The sequence below is a fragment of the Felis catus genome, chromosome B2, assembly GCF_018350175.1.
Source record: "Felis catus isolate Fca126 chromosome B2, F.catus_Fca126_mat1.0, whole genome shotgun sequence".
Classification (NCBI taxonomy): domain Eukaryota; kingdom Metazoa; phylum Chordata; class Mammalia; order Carnivora; family Felidae; genus Felis; species Felis catus.
The window spans coordinates 68385791-68404128 of NC_058372.1; the positions used below are offsets into that span (position 1 = coordinate 68385791).

At 39.1% G+C, this 18338-nt stretch overlaps 1 long non-coding RNA gene across 1 annotated transcript in view; it reads left to right on the forward strand.

Annotated features, from left to right (window-relative positions):
* Positions 1-7810: 7810 nt before the first annotated feature.
* The window catches only part of LOC123385436, a 554832-nt gene continuing 544304 nt past the window's right edge, over positions 7811-18338 (forward strand). Inside the window, exon 1 of the long non-coding RNA XR_006597927.1 lies at positions 7811-7968. This is a non-coding gene — a long non-coding RNA (uncharacterized LOC123385436). The remainder of the gene's footprint in view (positions 7969-18338) is intronic.

Below are 18338 nucleotides of genomic sequence, written 5' to 3' on the forward strand. Positions count from 1 at the left end.
ATAGGTATTAGATCTAGCAAAATAAATTATTATAGTTGACATATGGCTTTGGTAAGTTAACAAATAATTCTTTAAAAATATCATTTGGGGGCACCTAGGTGACTCAGTCGGTTGAGCTTCCAATTCTTGAATTCAGCTCAAGACATGATCCTAGGGTCATGGGATTGAGCCCTGCATCCAGCTCCACACTGAGTATGGAGCCTGCTTGATTCTCTCTCACTCTGCCCCTCCCTTCCATTTCACATAGGCATGCACACTCTCTCTCTCTTAAAAATATATTATTTGGATGGATTAAATACAAATTGTTATATACAGATGTTAAATAATTTCTAAATAAAATATAATGTGAAATATCATAAATATAATATTTATAATATAGATATTATATAATAAATATATAAATATATAACATAATATATTATATAAACATAATATATTTATATTAAATATAAATATATTTATACATTACATAAATATAAACATATAAATATATAATAAATATTATATATTTATATTATAAATATTATGAATATAATATATTATAAATATAATATTTATAAAACAATAAAACGTACACAAGTATTATATCTGCTATTTCTTTTTAAAAATTTTTTTTTCAACGTTTATTTATTTTTGGGACAGAGAGAGACAGAGCATGAACGGGGGAAGGGCAGAGAGAGAGGGAGACACAGAATCGGAAACAGGCTCCAGGCTCTGAGCCATCAGCCCAGAGCCCGACGCGGGGCTCGAACTCACAGACCGCAAGATCGTGACCTGGCTGAAGTCGGACGCTTAACCGACTGCGCCACCCAGGCGCCCCAATATATCTGCTATTTCTAAAAATAATCAAGGAGATTAGAGAAACAAAATTAAGGTAAGAGATTAACCTGCAATGAAATGATTATCCAAACTTCACATAAAATGGTTGAAAAACTTATTTCTAAACATTCTAACAGCCACTCCAAAGAAAAACTTTAATCAGTTACATGATTCATGCTGTCCACAAGATAAAACAGGACAGTACATTAGGGTGCCTGGATGGCTCAGTCAGTTAAGTGTTTGACTCTCGATTTCTGCTGAGGTCATGATCTCCAGTTAGTGAGTTCAAGCCCCGCATACGGCTCCTCGCTGACAGTGTAGAGCCTGCTTAGGATTCTCTCTGCCCCTCCCCTGCTAGCTCTCAATCTCTCTCTCTCTCTCTCTCTCTCTCAAAATAAATAAACTTTTTTCTTTTAAAGGACAGTACATTAGAAGAGGCCTGAATATTCTCGTAGCTAAGCCTGGAGAGACTTCTCCCATGAGTTGTTATAAAATATTCTTCATCAGTAATATTTGTACAGCTAATAAAATGAGGTGTGCCATTGAGCTCTTCCTTATAATGTTCTTCAATATATGCTAAAGACATATAGCATGGCCCGGAGCAGTTGAGTAAAATACTGCTATGAAATGAAACAATCACATGGTTCTTCAGCTTAACAGAAGGTCTAGCAAGAAGGCTGGATGGCAAATCCTTCAGGCAACCCTCTGTAAATGTCATTTTAACAACTGATCATCTAATAGGTACTGTCCAGAGGAAAATCTGAAGTTATACTCCATTCCATACACCTGAAGAGCAGGTATTTTGTGTTATTGGACCAGCATGACTCATGTGCAGTAACTATTGGTTGAACTGGGAATAAGGTTAACATCCTTTTATGAAGTCCAAGCCCCTAATGAGGATACATGTAATAGAAAGCTGCCTCCAGAGAGGGAAAAGTCAAGATTTCTCTCACAAAGTAGTCCTGACACAGAATGAACGGGTACCCTGGCCAGGGTTCTGTACCACAGTCCATATCTATATAGTCGGGATCCTATTTTCTGGATGCATTCTTTACTGCAAGACTGGAGCTAAGCTACAGATCAGATGCTTCTTCACAGAATCAGACTTACCAGTTTCAGAGATCTTGGCTTCAGTTAGCTCCGCAGGTCCCTGGACCCTGCCCAGGTGTCCCATCCTGGAGACAGGCCTTCCTCAGCAATGTGAACTACTCCTGGTTTCTGCAGGCTTAGAAATCTATCTCCTTTCTTCAAAGGTTCCTTGGCCACACCTGGGCTACACCACTGGTTTCTCTAGCTACCGCTGTCTAGCACTAGTTTGTTCATTTACTCAACAAATATTTATTATATTTCTCAGGGTATCACATCTTGAGGCACATGGTGAATATGCTAATTCTCAGATTCCCATTAGATGACCAAGTTATACTGTATGTACAGTTGAATAAACAAGTATGAGGTTGTGAAGACAGGCCAAGTCTGAGAATTAGGTGTATATCTTTAAGCCATGAGGTTACTTAGGAATGTGAATGGACAGGTAGACAGAATATTACCAAAGTCCCATTTTAATTTGAGCAACATTGAGCGCTTGGTTGGCTTCTGCCTCTGTCAAGTGCTTCTCTGCCCCAGCAGCCATTTTCCTGCCTAAAACAAGCCTCCAAAAATCCCTAGAGATAAGTTACACGGATCTTCTATCCTAGGTTACCTCATTTATTTGCTTTATATCATACGTACTTAATACGTGGGAAGACAGAGGACAGAAGCAGTACTCCAAAGCTCTTAAAACCCCAATTCAAATCTATATATTTACTCCTTGACCTCCCTGCAATACGATTCTCCACGATCAGTTCCCTGTTAGGGCTTTTAAAACTAGAAACAAGACTCACCAGAAGTCCTTCTGGGTTGTGATTATCCTGAGTTTCGTACCTTTTTAATCTCTCTTCCTCACATTTGATAGGTGGTGGTAGAGAGCTAGCTAATTGTTTTCCTATTACTAATGTTGGAAGAAATATCAGCATTTTAAGCCATGCAGTCCAAAGTGTACACTGACGTTCATATTTGGCTCTAATGCGGGGCACAAGTCCCTACAGAGCAGTGTCTTTGCTTGCACCCAACAGGGTGTGAGAGTATCCTGTAGAGGCAAGTTGCGGAGTGTGGCAGAAGGCACTGTCTAAAGTAGAAAGAATTAGCAAAAATAGTTAATCACTTGAGCATTAACCATGTGGCAGACGCCGTTCTGTGTTTCTTGTGTCGTTTAATACCGCGTTCTTCAATGGGCGTGTTATCGCCCCCTGGGGGCATTGTGGAAATTCGCAGAATTGTTTTTGTAGTTAATAGTGATTTGTGACAGGGCCAGGGATGGTAGACTTCCTGCAAGGCAAGGGATTGTCCCACATAATAAAGAACTGACTTCACGCAATTTTCACAGAAGTGTCTCTAATGTCCCATGGCTATTTCTATTTTTATAATTTTATAAATTTTTAAGCCTAGACCCTACTATTGTTTTTGCATTTAAACAGAAAGTAATTTGAATTTAAGCAGTTCTAAGATACAGACATTTCCAAGACCGTATCTATCATATAAATTAGGAGAAGATCAGAAGATTGTACTTTGTTTTATTTGGAACCTTATCGACAGTCTTTTACTATTTTGGACATTATGTCTCTGTCTGCAGTATGTGGCTTATGGTTATTATAGCTGCTGCATTAATGGTAATTCTGTGTTTATGTGCAAGAATGGGGCAATTTATTATATCTTCTAGAATAGTCACATGGGAGCATTTGCTTATTGACAGATGTTATTATATTGCAAATTACCTTTTTTAAAATTTCTTCTTTATATTACAATTAAGGCATTGCATTAATTTAAAAAAGAATACCCTGGTAGATAGCATTATCTATGAAGTTCATTTCAGGATTTTTAAGAGGATGTTACTAAATATTTGTAATACAGTGTGCTGCATTGAAAACTACCAATTTATCCTCATGACAGCCCCATGAGGCAGGGAACTACAGTTTCCTCCATTTTCAAATAAAAAAAATAGGCACAGATTATTTAAATAACTAGCCTTGGTCACAGAGCTGGTAAGTCAGGGGCCAGAATTTGAACCCAACACTCCGGATCCCAGAGCTATACACTCTTAAGCACTATTTTTCTGTTTCTTATCACAGGAAGCTAATAGAAATATCAGGCAAAAGAGGGCAGAATTCTGGACAGGTCTTGAGAGGCAGGGAGTGTGTGCTTCTTGAAACGCAGATGAGTGCACAGTCTCCATGCAGAGTGAGGGGCTTGTAGCAGGCCTGGTAAAAGTTACTGAGAGAACTGCTAGCTAGTCTCAGGGGTTTCAAGAGAAGGCAAAATTGGCCTGCTGATGCCCATTCTGAGTGACAGGAGTAGAGCTGGGTGGATTATTGTGAATTCCAAGGTTCCTGCTATGGACGACCACGGATCCATGATCTCTGCATCCCACCAGGAAAAAAAAAAGGTGGACAATCCACTGATAGTTTTGAACTCATGACAGTGAACTCATGACATGTGCCTACTGGAATCAATATTATTCTCTGGCACATTCAATATTCAACTTTTAACAAGCATGTAGTAAGCATGTAGCAAAGTAAGTCTTTGCTAGACTCCAGAAAAGTTAAAGAAAAACTTCATTCAAGTTCCCTTACACTTTCTTATGCACGTATTTAAAAATCAGACCAGCAAACAACCTTGATTTTTTTCTCAGTCTGAGTTTATCCACATATTTTTTTTCCCATATGCTAATACCAATGGGCTGAATTCCTTCTTGGTTGGTTGAGAATTTCTCTTTGATTTAAAATTGACAGGGGTGCCTGGGTGGCTCAGTGGTTAAGTGTCGGACTTCAGCTCAGGTCATGATCTCACGATCTGTGAGTTTGAGCCCCATGTTGGGCTCTGTGCTGACAGCTCAGAATCTGGAGCCTGCTTTGGATTCTGTGTCTCTCTCTCTCTCTCTCTCTACCCCTCCTCCACTTACTCTCTGTCTCTTTCAAAAATAAAGCATTAAAAAAAAATTAAAATTGATTACTGAATCTTGGAAATCAAAGAAAGTTTTCATGTGTAAACACAATTCTTTTTTTTTAAAGTGGGTCAAAAATGCTCGGTGTGGCCTTACTAGATCAGGAATGGTATGTTAGAATTCTGCCTGTCTGGATTTATTTTGTGCAGGCCTCAACTGCCCTGCTTAAGTTTTCAGTTTTCCAGAAACTTCTTAAGATGGTGATGAGTAGGGTTCTAATGAGCTGAAACCTTCTTCCTCAGCTACAGTTTTGACAGGTTGTCTCTAGCTGGAAGAGACTCTTATTGAGGTTAAACAGAAGAGATGCAGCATGCAGAGAAATCTGTAGATTAGTGTATTAAAATGTATCTGCCTCTTCTATTTTGAAATAACTGTTCATGGCAGTTCTTGACCTATTTGTTGACAAATCACTCCAGACTAATTAGATAAGAGGCAGCTGTATGCACACTTTAATTGGCTGCTCTGGCCCCAAAAACTTGACCAAAACTTTTCCTTGACTCACTACTGTGAGCCTAATATTGCTATAAATCTCTTAATGCATTTGAACTTTGTGGGCCTTTTAAAAGCCATGAAATAGATATATATGCTAAATGAAAACATCTTTATGTATCTGTAGGATAGGATTAAAAGAGGGAGAAATAGATAGCAGTAGATCTCAGATTGAGGTACTGTGCCAGTGCTAAGTTTATCTGAGGCATTTTTGCCTACGTAAAGAATACTAACAAGGCATTAAGATTACTTGTTTATAATATGTTCGGTCAGATGTTGTGCCCTGGCACCAGTACAGGGGATGGCAAAGATTATTAACTTTTAGGAATGAGTGATAAACATTTATCTTAGTTTAGAATGTGAAGAACGGAAACCCTTTTAAAAATCTGTTCCCAACTTAGAGATGGCTTGTACTTTCTTGGATAATTTTATTTATTTATTTATTTATTTATTTATTTATTTATTTATTTATTTATTTATTTAGAGAGACAGAGGGAGAGCGTGCAGGGGAGGGGCAGAGAAAGATTGGGAGAGAGAATCCCAAGCAGGCTCCATGCTGTCACTACAGAGCCTATTGTGAGGCTCGAACTCACAAACCTTGAGATCATGACCTGAGCTGCAACCAAGAGTCAGATGCTTAACCCACTGAGACACCCAGTGTGCCTCTCTTTTGATAATTCTTAAATTAGCTATTTGGAACTTGGAAACCAGTTGTTTATAATACTGTGTGATTTTTTTAAAGTGTTTTTTGTTTTTTTGGTTTTCTTTGAGAGAGAGTGAACATGCATGCCTACACAGGAGTGAGGGAAGGGCAGAGAGGGAGGCAGAGAGAGAGAGAATCCCAAGCAGGCTTCACACTTTCAGCACAGAGAGCCCCATGAGGGGCTCAAACTCACAAATTGTGAGATCATGACTTGAGCCAAAATCGAGAGTCAGATGCTTAACTGACTGAAACACCCAGGCATCCCTGTGTGATTTCTCTTTCTTATAGTCTAACACCAGAGGTCCAGGAACTTTTTCTCTTAAGGGCCAGACAGTAAATAATTTAGGCTTCAGGGCATCACAGTGTCCCTATGATAATCACTCAGGTAGTAGTGCAAAAGCAGCCATAGACAGTACCTAATACATGGGCATGGCTGTGTTCCGAAACATATTCTTTAGGGACACTGCAATTGAAATATATGATTTTCATGTTACAAAATACTATTTTTCTTTTAATTTTTCCATTTATTTAAAATTGTAAAAGCCATTATTAGCTCACTAGTTGTACAACAACAGGTGGCAGGCCATGTCTGACCCCTGAGCAGCAGTTTGCAGATCCACGATAAGCACAGAAGCGGGCTGTACTTACAACACTAAAGAAGGTAACCAAATATATGTTAAAATACTTGAGACACTTGACGTTTGTACAGAAAAAAAAACATTTTAAGTCTAATCAGAAATGTCAAGGACACATCTGTTACAAAATGATCTAAATCAAGTTGGCTCTGCATTATCAACGGATATATTTTTACTGGTATATGGGACAGAGGTTATTATTTATTATTTGTTGTAGGTGAGGGAGGACTATCCATCTCCCACTTCCATATCCAATAAGCAGGTTACAGGGAAAGCATATCTTACATCAGATTCTGCATATATATAAACACCACTTAGTAAGTGGCACAAATTTAGTTATCACCCTGTCCTTGCAATCTCAATGCAATGCTATTCTCAGGCACCTAATACCCTTCATGAAATGTACACTGCAAAGAGAAATTCCTAAATTCCTAGATAACCATTAGAACAGAATTTTGTTAATGGCAAAATGCAGGACATAAGAGAACACTCGTCCAAGAATGTCACTTTAAGGGTGAGCTATGGGGTGATCATATTTATACCCTAGTGATTGCCGAGGTACACATGGTATTTCTAGGGAATCTATATGTCTTGAATACCTCTCGTTTCACCATGGAAAAGTCATTTCTAATATCTCTTTTGCTATTTAACAAACCCTCTAATGCTGATAGGAATAGTTAAAAATACTCGTAGTGGCTGCCTCTGGAATACGGGCTCGTGATTAGCACCACTCAAATACTAACCATCCACCCATGCAGTGAGCGTGAACAGGGGCCATTAAATACAAGTTAACATGCAGTTACAGATTAAAACTAACATACGTACACACCACAATTTCTATGCTCAAGTATTTAAATAGTACTTTTAATTAGTAAATTTAAATAGTAAATTACAGACAATACAATATTCTTTTAGGGGACTACCATGGCAAAATCAGTGATTCCTTTTCCCCTTAGCAGTCTATCCTCTGAAAACTGAGAATAGGGACTCTTTCCAAACATGGTTTGTATGGCTGTCCATTGGAAGGGGCAAGGAAAATTCTGGGTAGGAGCGAGGACAGAAGTTTTAAGGAACTGGAACTGCAAATCTTTGAGCACGAGGACTGCTGGAAGCAGAAACCTACGCGACTTCCGGGTCAGACGGCCATACGAGAGGATCGCGAACTGCTCTCCTCTCAGGAACACCCCAGTGTACAGATACATACAGAACAACTTCCTCTGAAAAAACCCTAAAAACTGGCTGAGCAACTGCTATGCATTGGGTGAGAGACCGCCACAACAAAGCAGGTAGGAGACGCTGGGAAGCAATCTCGCTGTAAACCTCACCCCACCCCTGGAGGCCCCGAGTTGGGAATGCAAAACCTGGAGCTTTTCTCTGAGGAGCAAAAGGTCTAAACCCTACATTGTAAATCTCCAACTTTTAAAACCTGCACTTGAAAGAACCCCCCTCCCTCCCAAACATCTAGCTTTAAAAATCAGCGGGGCTCCCTCCGTCCAACAGACCCACAAACTAAGATGAACTGAGACAGGGCTCGTAAATGGCCTGCGCGCTCAGACTCACCCGCTCCTGGGCCCAGCGCGGAAGCCGATGTAAGGGTGCGGGCCTTGTGCGGCGGGGGCCTGTCGTGGGTGTCCCGGGCACCTGTCGTGGGTGTCCCGGGCACCAGGCGTCTGATTTGACACGTACTTGGGGACCTGCTGGGGTGCTCTCCAGGACGGAGACTAGTAGGTGCCGACTTCACGCTGGCCCCCATGCCCTGCTCCAGCAGGCAGATGCGTCTTTTTTGTTCTTTCCGGCTGGGTGCCATCCTCCTGCCCTCCCTCTGCTGTACTCAGCGCCAAGTGTCTCCCAGAGGGGAGTGTTCCCCCGCGGCTGGTGTCCCGGTTTTACGTCTAGTGCTTCGGCTTTACGTCTGACCCCTTAGGTTTTTGCGGCTGCCGCCACGGGGTGCCTCTACGTGGCCTGTGGTGACCAGCGGGGCTTACTCCTGGGTCTCCCACGACTGTAACCAATGGACAAAATATCAGGAGGACTAACCTTCTCTCTGTTCTCCTTGTAGGGGTTTTGCTTTCTGTCTCTCAAGGGAATAGAACACAGTTTTACACCTTTTTTTCAGACCCTGAAACGCTAGTGAGGTTTGTAAAAAAAAAAAAAAAAAAAAAAAAAAGACGAAAGCTTTGTAAAGTAGAAAAGAGACAGTGGATGAAAATAACAAACAAAAGTATTCTTGCTGAATCCTGTCACGGTACACTGGATTCTGATGGAATTGTGGGTGATTTTTTTTTTTTTATTTCTTTCTCTATTTAAAGTTTTTTTCCCCTTGCAGTATTATGGCATTAATTAGAATGTTACCAGATCATTATCCTTGTTAGTTTATTCTTTCTCTATAACCACATTCTTACAATTTTATTTTTTAAATTATGCAATGTGTGAAACATATCCAAAAATAGAGTTGACTTCATGGGCTAATCTTTCAGCCATGTCCTCACCTCATTGCCCCCCTCCTATATTATTTTGAAGAAAATTTCGTATGTTCTTTCATCTATACATATTAGTGTTTGTATCTCTAGAAGGTAAGGACTCATTTAAAAAATAACCGTAATTCCGGGCAGCTGGGCTTCTCAGTTGGTTTGTGCCTGGGACTTCCACTCAGGTCATGATCTTGCTATTGCTGATCATGCAGCGTTGGGCTCTGTGCTGACAGCTCAGAGCCTGGAACCTGCTTCAGATTCCATGTGTCCTTCTCTGTCTGCCCCTTCCCTGCTCACACTCTGTTTCTCTCTAAAAAATAAATAGACATTAAAAAGTTTAAAAAAAAATTTAAAAAATAACTGTAATTCCAACGTCACACCAAAAAAAATCTAACAGCAATTCTATATCATCAAACATGCAGTGTTTATATTTCTAATTATGTGACAAGATCCAAAAATTGTAAGTGGTTGGTATGCATTTGAGTCTCTTCTAATCTATAACCTCTCTCCTTTCTTTTCTCTCTCTTCCTTGCAACTTACTATCTGAAGAAACTTTTGTAGTTTTCCCATACTCTGGGTTTTTCCTGATTATATTTGATTTTGAGAATTTGCCTTTGTTTTTAAATATTTTTATTATATTTTGTTATGTATCCATTGTATTTCATGTTGAAGTTTATTTATTTATTTATTTTTAAATATACAGAAGTATAGAAAGAAATATTTTAATTCCTCTTCCACTCTGAGGGTAGTTCTGACACTAGATCCCTTTCAGTTTTTGAGATAGTGCTCTTGAGGTCTCTTCTTAGGAACGAAACTATTCCAACAAATATCTTCCCTCTTTCTTCCCCTCCGTCATTCATTAAACCAGTGGTTATTAGCACGATAGTTCTGTCCCCAAGGGCTGTTCTAGAAACTTATTGGGTTTTTTCCAATTAGTTTCATGGTCAAATGGTTGAGGGGGTGGGGAAAGTTAATGGACACGGCAGGCAGGGTCTGAGAGGTTAGATGTCTTGCAGTATGTGGCACCATCCTTCACGGTGAAGAATTGTCCCATGTATTGCACTGCTTTTGAATGTTAACCTCAAATTCATGTAGGTGAAAAGTTGTTTATAATTCTGTGATACTGGATCTCAGTTCTGTTTTACCTATAACCACAAAGTAAATTTTTCCATGGTTTTTATTATACATTGAATTTCCTACAAATACAGTTACTGGGTAAATTGAGGGAAGGTGGTAATCTATTTTGTTTGAATTTTTCCACTTGAGAAAACTGCTAGTAGCATTAACACTCGTGGGTTTTGAACGCCAACACAACACAGCTGTATTGTGTGTTTTTTTGGCTTTTGCCTCCACCAGGAGGCAAAGTACAAATATATAATTACTTCATTATGTCTTCTCATTCAAGGCATTGCCTCCCCAACTGCAACGTGAGGATGCTATTGTAGCCTGCCCAAGCAGCTATGTTGTGAACCAGTATGATTTTATTATAATTTTTATATCTCCTACTTATTATAGTTGGGGCTTTCTATGAATTATTTTGAAATAATATACATAGGTAGGTTATGTTATCTATGGAATTTATTTTAGCATGGTATGGTGGGACTACAAAATATTTGTTACAGGGGTGTCTGGGTGGCTCAGTCGGTTAAGCGTCCAACTTCGGCTCAGGTCATGATCTCAGTCTGTGGGTTTGAGCCCCGCATCGGGCTCTGTGCTGACAGCTCAGAGCCTGGAGCCTGCTTCGGATTCTGTGTCTTCCTCTCTCTCTGCCCCTCCCCTGCTCATGCTCTGTCTCTCTCTGTCTCAAAAATAAATAAAACATTAAAAAAAAATTTTTTTTTAAAGTATTTGTTACTAAAGTGGGAATTGGGCCTGATGGGATTGAACTGCACAGATTTAGACTGGTGGGGAGAGTCAAGGCCACACTGACCAGTCAGGGATCACTGAATATGCAAAACATTTTTTAAAAATGTTTATTTTGGGGCGCCTGGGTGGCTTGGTCGGTTAAGCGTCCGACTTCGGCTCAGGTCATGATCTCACGGTCCGTGGGTTCGAGCCCCGCGTCGGGCTCTGTGCTGACAGCTCAGAGCCTGGAGCCTGCTTCAGATCCTGTGTCTCCCTCTCTCTGTGACCCTCCCCCGTTCATGCTCTGTCTCTCTCTGTCTCAAAAATAAATAAACGTTAAAAAAAAATTTTTTTTTAAATAAAAAAAAATGTTTATTTTGATGGGGGGAGGGGCAGAGAAAGAAAGGGAGAGAGAGAGAGAGAGAGAAAGAGAGAAAGAATCCCAAGAGGCTTCACACCCAGCATGGATCCAGCCCGATGCTGGGCTCCATCAGAGATGATGAGATCACCACCACAAGATCACAACCTGAGTCAATGTCAAGAGTCTGCCGCCCAACCGAGCCACCCAGGTGACCTGAATATGTGAAACATTTTAACAGTGGAGTTTGCATAATAAGATGGGACATTTTAGATAGTGCTTGCTTAATATGCTGGAAACCCTTCTTTACAAATGCTTTATCTAAATCAACTTCTTCAATGTTCATTATGGCCCCTGGAAGTAAAGGGAATCATTACTCTTCCCTTCTCATAAATGAAAAAACAAGGGACCTAGAGGTGAAGTAATTCACCCAAGGTCACATAACTAATAAGTGCCAGAGCTGGGATTCAAACTCTGGCAACGAGGCTACAAAGTCTGTTTTCTTAACCACTGCATTTGATTGCTTTTCTTTTGAAGCACAAGTCACTGAGCACAGAGGAAGGAAAATCAACATATTGGCAGAAAATATACAGGTGGTAGATTTAAAGAGAAAATGGATATGCAATTTCGCCTTTTAGAGACTAGTTGAGCTGAGTTGGTGGTAGGGTGGGAAGTTAACCATTCAAGTGCATACTAGTTCCCTGGAGGGGCTCAAAAAATATTTGTTGAGTGAATGAAGTACTTTATAGGATTGGCTGCAGTTACCTCAGTGAAGTGGAGAAAAAATTATGGAAGCGTCTTAAAGTTAACAAAGAAAGTAAGACAAAATTTAGGCATCTATTCTACACGGACTATACCAGGTGCCTTTTGTGAAGCACAGCACCCTAGATGTGTGTCTGGTTATCTTTACCATATGTATCTTCCCTGCAAGCATTTTCATGGTATAACTAATTGGCATAAGGTCATTTTACTATAAAAGATAAAATCATGAAAAAATAAAAAAGGGACATTCATTCAAAATGACATCCTACATGAAAAATAAATAACAAAATTAAAAAGGCTTTATTGAGAAATTTAAAAAAATGAATACATTTAAAATCGTGTAGGTTCATGGCAATGCTGTGCAAATAACTGATTTTATTTTGTGGACTGTACCAAAGCACTTGTCTTCAAGGTTTTTTGTTCATAATATTATACTTTTTTTTTTTTTTTTTGGTTTGTCTCCTTGTTTGGCTTTCTTTCTTTCTTTCTTTCTTTCTTTCTTTCTTTCTTTCTTTCTTTCTTTCTGAAAATTTCTTCCTTCATTAAGAGTGGTATCATTTTCCAAATACTAGGATGCATATTTGTAACTGAGCCTTGTACTGTGTTGTGAAAGCCTTCTATGCTGTTATTTGTTCTTGGCATATTGTCACATGTCCTTTGATAGATGTTCCAAAATTCTGGGTGAAATGTGGGTTCAAAACTCTGCATCAGTGTATAGACCATTAGGGCTAAGATTTATATAGTATAAAAATGAGAGTATTGCTTCAACGGAAAAAGGAAACCAAACTGTCAACCAATTGTTGAAACCAACAAACTGTCAAACCAATCTTTCATCCAGTCATTTATTTATTTTCTTATGGCAAAATTATCTTATATGCAATTAGTTATGCAGTGAAAATGTTTGCATGAAAATCTTTCAGTGAAAGTGCTTTTGGCAAAGAAGCTTACGCAAAAGTAGCTAGAATCAATAAGAATTCCAGGTGGGAGTTGCTTAATTTGCTTACTCAGGACCACAGAATTTTAACTACAAATGTTAATTGGGATACATCTGGTGCAAATATCCATCTTGGCAATATCTGACTGGGGCTAGAATAGAAGGGAGATGTTTTTTAGCATAGATTTTTAAATAAATTGACAGAATTCACATTATATAATGAACTATATACATCATATTAAAGAGTTAACTTAAATATAACAGATTTCCTCTAATCTCTCCTGAACAAAGAGTTGGTGGAGCTACTGTGTAGAAACAGCTCCAGGAACCATCTTTGTCCTGGTCTTATTGGGAGTCCTCTCTGATTTGCCCCTTGATCATCTGCAGTGTACTTCACAAGTTTGGGTCACATGTCAGCCCTGTCTGACTGACTGTTTCCCTTTGCTTGCTTGTGTCTACACCTGGCCAATGTTTCAAAGTTCAGAGTTTAATTATACATTTTTATCAGAGGTATTGCAATAGCTCTAGCTATTGCATAGATTGGCATAAAGGGGGAACTTCAGGAGGTTTATCCCCTTCATTTTCCTTGTGTTTTCTTTGCAGTGCATTCGTAGGACAGCAGATCTGCTTAATACCTCGGTCATCTTTTGTTGCAGTATGAATACAGGACAAATAGAAGATTTTGACATTTGGCCATAACATTAGGTTTCCACTTTTAAGCCATGAATAAGAAAAGAATGCTGGAAGTGATTATTCTCAATTCCTCCAAAGATGATATATTAACAAATAATGTTTTAGATACAAAAGAGACATTAATTTATTACATACATTAAATGGCTTAGGAGGACATTGGAGTTTAATTATCTCATGGAATTTATTGAGAGCAGCTCTAAAAGTCTGCCCTTGGCCGACAATTTTCACTGAGCTGCTCACTAAACAGCCATATTAGATGTTGCTCCATAGTTATTATGGAATTAGTTTTAGAACTGTACCATTGGGTCCATTTGAACATCACTCCATCTTTCAGTCTTATGGCTGACATGCATTTGTTCCTTAGTACTTGATTTGCCAAGTCAACTACTTTGATGTCATTTTTAGTTAACTTCCTGCTTCTGACTGTTGGCTTCATTTTTTATTGCCAGGAAAACTGTTTGCCATTTGAGGTTAATAATGAGTAGTGATCTTAGTCTTTGACATGTGTCTGAACCCTCTATGACTGTGTACTAAAACTTGTGGGGAACTCATGCCAGGTGTGTCTCTGACTTAGGGTTGGTCTTATCTAGAAGAATCTTCTCAATGCAATCAAAGGCTATATGACTCTAAGTTATTTCCTATAAAAAAAAAGACTCCTTAGCTTACTTTTAGAAAATTTTTCCTTTCTGGTCTTTAGGAATCCCTTTTGTTAAATGTTCCCTTTACGTGCATTGTACCCTTCATTTTCACAAAATATTGTGAAGGAAAAAATAACAACTCCTTTTTAAAGAAGAGGAAACCAAATCTTCATGGCTAAGGAGCTTTAAGTCATTTTTTTTGTAGACCTTCAAGCTTCCTATATAATTTGTCATCTTATCCTGTCAACTCTACCTTTACAGTGATTTTCAATTTTATCCCTTCGTTTCTATTCTCCCTGCAACTGCCCTAGAATAGCACCTCATTAACTCTCTCACCTGGAGGACTTAAACAGCTCCCTAACTGGCTTCCCAGCTCTATTTCCTGTCTTCCATTCTTTTTACAGTCTCTCACTAGAGATACTTTTTTCAAGTACAGAATTTATCATGTTCCTTTACTGTTCTGACTCTTCCTACCCACCCCTCCCCCCAAATTGATAATAGAACAAAGTTTTTAAAACTTTTGTGTGTGACTCATGGTCTTCACCAATCTGTCCAAACCTACCTTTCTAGTCTTCCTTGCACATCATGTCTTCAGGCATTTTCTACCACAGTAGAAGCACACTCTTACTGTTTCTAGAACAAGTCCTCTGACTTGCAGGCTTTGTGTGTCCCTGCAGTTTCTCTTGCCCTCTAGGCCTTCCCTTCTCTTTCTTACATCTCTGCCTATGCAGACCATCCCAGTCTCTCAGTATCTAGCCAATACTTTGAACACTTTGTGGACTCTAACTGAGCTGAGCAATCTATACTTTGCCTTCATACCCTTCAGAATTTATACTTTTCATGACATTTACTGCCTTTATTGACCCTTCATTGTAGTCCTTTGTGACCTTTCCTATCCCTTCAATTCTTTCATTAGGATGCTAATAGAATCCTAACCCCATAGTTAACAACAATGTCTTCTACCTTTAAATGTCCTCTAGCACTTAAGACAGTTCTTTGTATATATCAAGTACTCAGTAAACATTGGTTGAGTTTAAAAAGCATCCTCTTTTAAAATGCACATATGCTTGGAAATATTTAGAGAAAACCACTTGAACATCCACACTGCTGTTTAGTGGTTGTCAACTGGGGGTTCCTAGGAATCTGCGAAGATGGCAAATGTGGCTCTGAGCTACTTTCAATATTTTAATAGGCCTAATGGGAATCATACCTTTATCTATAATGAGGCTGGGAGGCTAACTAAAATATCAAATTTCTTTATTTTTGTTTGTAATTTTATTAACTATGTCAGAATAGTATTAATTTCTTAGGATAGGAATATTTGGTAGCAATAGAATATACTCAAATTAGTATAAGGAAAAGGGGAACTTTAATATGATATAGGGATATTTTGTACAAGCCCACAGTAGGCAGTACAGCTAGTTCTCATAAAGGGTTGAAACCAGAGAGAGAGAAATTACTGAAAATGAAGATAGCAGTCTTAAGAATTCTTCCCCAGGGACCTCAGGTATTCCCTTTGCTTCCTGTTGACATCAGTTTCATCTTCCTCTCTGCAGACTGGGTACTTAGGTTCTACTAACACACGGCAGTTATAATGTCTAAATCTATTTTAAAACACTTCAGTGAAGATAGTATGTGTGTGTATCTATCTATAGCTGTACTTACACACACGTATATGTAGTGTATATACAGCTCTATATGCAGAGTTGCTATTTGCCTGAGGGGCCATTAATTGAATTTTAAGTACTCAATCAGGCACTGCTCCCAGAGACTTGGCAACATACCTTCGTCAGCATTTGAAGGAACTTAACCAGAAATCCACACTCCAAAGACAGCTCCTACAAGTTGCACACATATTTACCTCAGCTTAGCTCTAGATCTAAAATTAGCACAAAGGGCATGAGAAATAAATGTGTGATGTTTAAGATACAGGGATTGGCTAGAAATATTGTGTATGTAGCCCTTCTTTGTATGATCAGGTATATTTTGGGAGGGGCATTTCTTGTCTTAGGGCTCCATTTGGCTCTGTTCTTGGGTTCTGTTGTCCAGTTGTGGTAAGAAGTTTAGTTCAATCCAATGCTAAAATATTATTGCCTCTACCTTCAGTGAAAGAACCTAATAGTCAACTTATTTTAGGCCAGTTTGCAATGAGGGCGTATCACTGTAACTCCAAAATTAATCCTGTCAAAGCCTTGTACTAAAGGCTTCTGTATCGTTTCCGTTTGCACATAAGGTTTCTATATGTACAGAAACATATAGGCCCTTAGATTCCAGATAACTGGAATATCTCAATTTTCTTTCCAGTTTCTCTGGAAAGAGAATTGATTGGCTCATTTTGGGTAAGGAGCCCTGGTCCAATCAGCAGTGACCAAGGAAGTCTATGGGTTGTGTAATAGTTCAACAGTGCTAAAGAAAGCCTCTCACCAGAAGCTGTGGGTGTGCACTCTCTGAAAAGAAGGTCTGGGCTGGTTTGTGGGTAAAGGGTAGATTTCATAGAAAGGTGTATTGACAACGTAAGTTCTTTGAGATCTCATGTTGATCAAATTCAAAGCTCTATGTCTTTGATTCAGAAAAGGATATAAAATTCAGCAGACTTAAAAAAAAAAGTTTTATTTATTTTGAGAGGGAGAAAGAGAGAGAGAGAGCACAAGCCAGGGAGAGGCAGAGGGAGAGAGAATCCCAAGAGGTTCCACAGTGTCAGCATGGAACTGGACGTGGAGCTCAAACTCACGAATGTGAGGTCATGGACTGAGTCGAAATCAAGAGTTGCGCTTAACTGACTGAGCCACCCAGGCACCCCTCAGCAGACATTTTTTATTTAAGTTGAATTTTACAAACAGCAGGGTTGACTGGTAAAATAATAAAAGGATTCTTGATAGGTAATAGTTTTTCTTTTAATAGCTTTTAATAGCTGTTAATGGGTGAATTTTCCAGTGGGATGGAGATTGCTCCTTAGAAGAAGAAGGCACTTCCTTGGAAGGTAGGGAAATCAACCACTTGCTCATGGGACGAGGGGCCCAGGTGGATAGAAAGGAGAAGGATAATGAAAAGCAGGACCTAGCTGGCAGACTATTTTCATATTTATATGTAAGGCCAGCTCTGTTTGCTTACAAGGCAAACAGCAAATAATACCCAATTAAGTTTTTTTTTCTTTATGGGGAAGGACTCTGACATAGAGTGTGATTGTGACAAGGCCATTCAACAGAGCAAGTGTTTGTTGTGCAAAATCTGTTTTGATTAGACTAGCGAGGCTGTTTCTATGGGCCATCTGCTGGGACATATAGTTTTGTTAGTCAGAAGCCTTATTTAACTTGCATCTTTGAAAAAGGGGGTTGCTAGGTAAATTAATGGATTAAACAAGGGAAATGTTATGCTGATTGAGAGTGAAGGCCTTCGGCTGAAACATTTGCATTCAGACAATGGATGCACTAATTATAAATAAGTTATCAGTTAAAGTGCTTTCACAGCTCCCCTTCGCATGACAGTGGTTTCATTGCTTTGTCCTGGAATGTTTTGAAATGCAGTTTCTTCAAGAAAAGTTTTCTTCCTCAAAATTTCCAGTAAGTTAAAGACCTTTTTTTTTCTTCCAATTACAATGAACCACAGAGGTTTTACTGTATTCAAAACCTTGAATCCAAATAATAGCAGTTTCAGGGAATCATTATGGTATTTAAAGGGGAGGGAGAAGGCAGGCTAAGGCAGGAGTATGATAGGAGAAGATAGGATTAAGTAGGCAGAGAGGGAAAGATTAGGGCCTGAGGTCCCTGGGTGGGAAAAACACCTATTTTGGAACAATGCCGGGAGTATCTGACCACAGCAAGCCCCCTCAGATGTAAGATTCCTTTTAAGAATATAAGACACCACCTACTTCCCCTCAGGTTTCCTCTCTGGAATTTGACAAAAGACCTAAGTATGGCCATAGGCCACCCCTCACATAATGGGAACAAGCCAATCA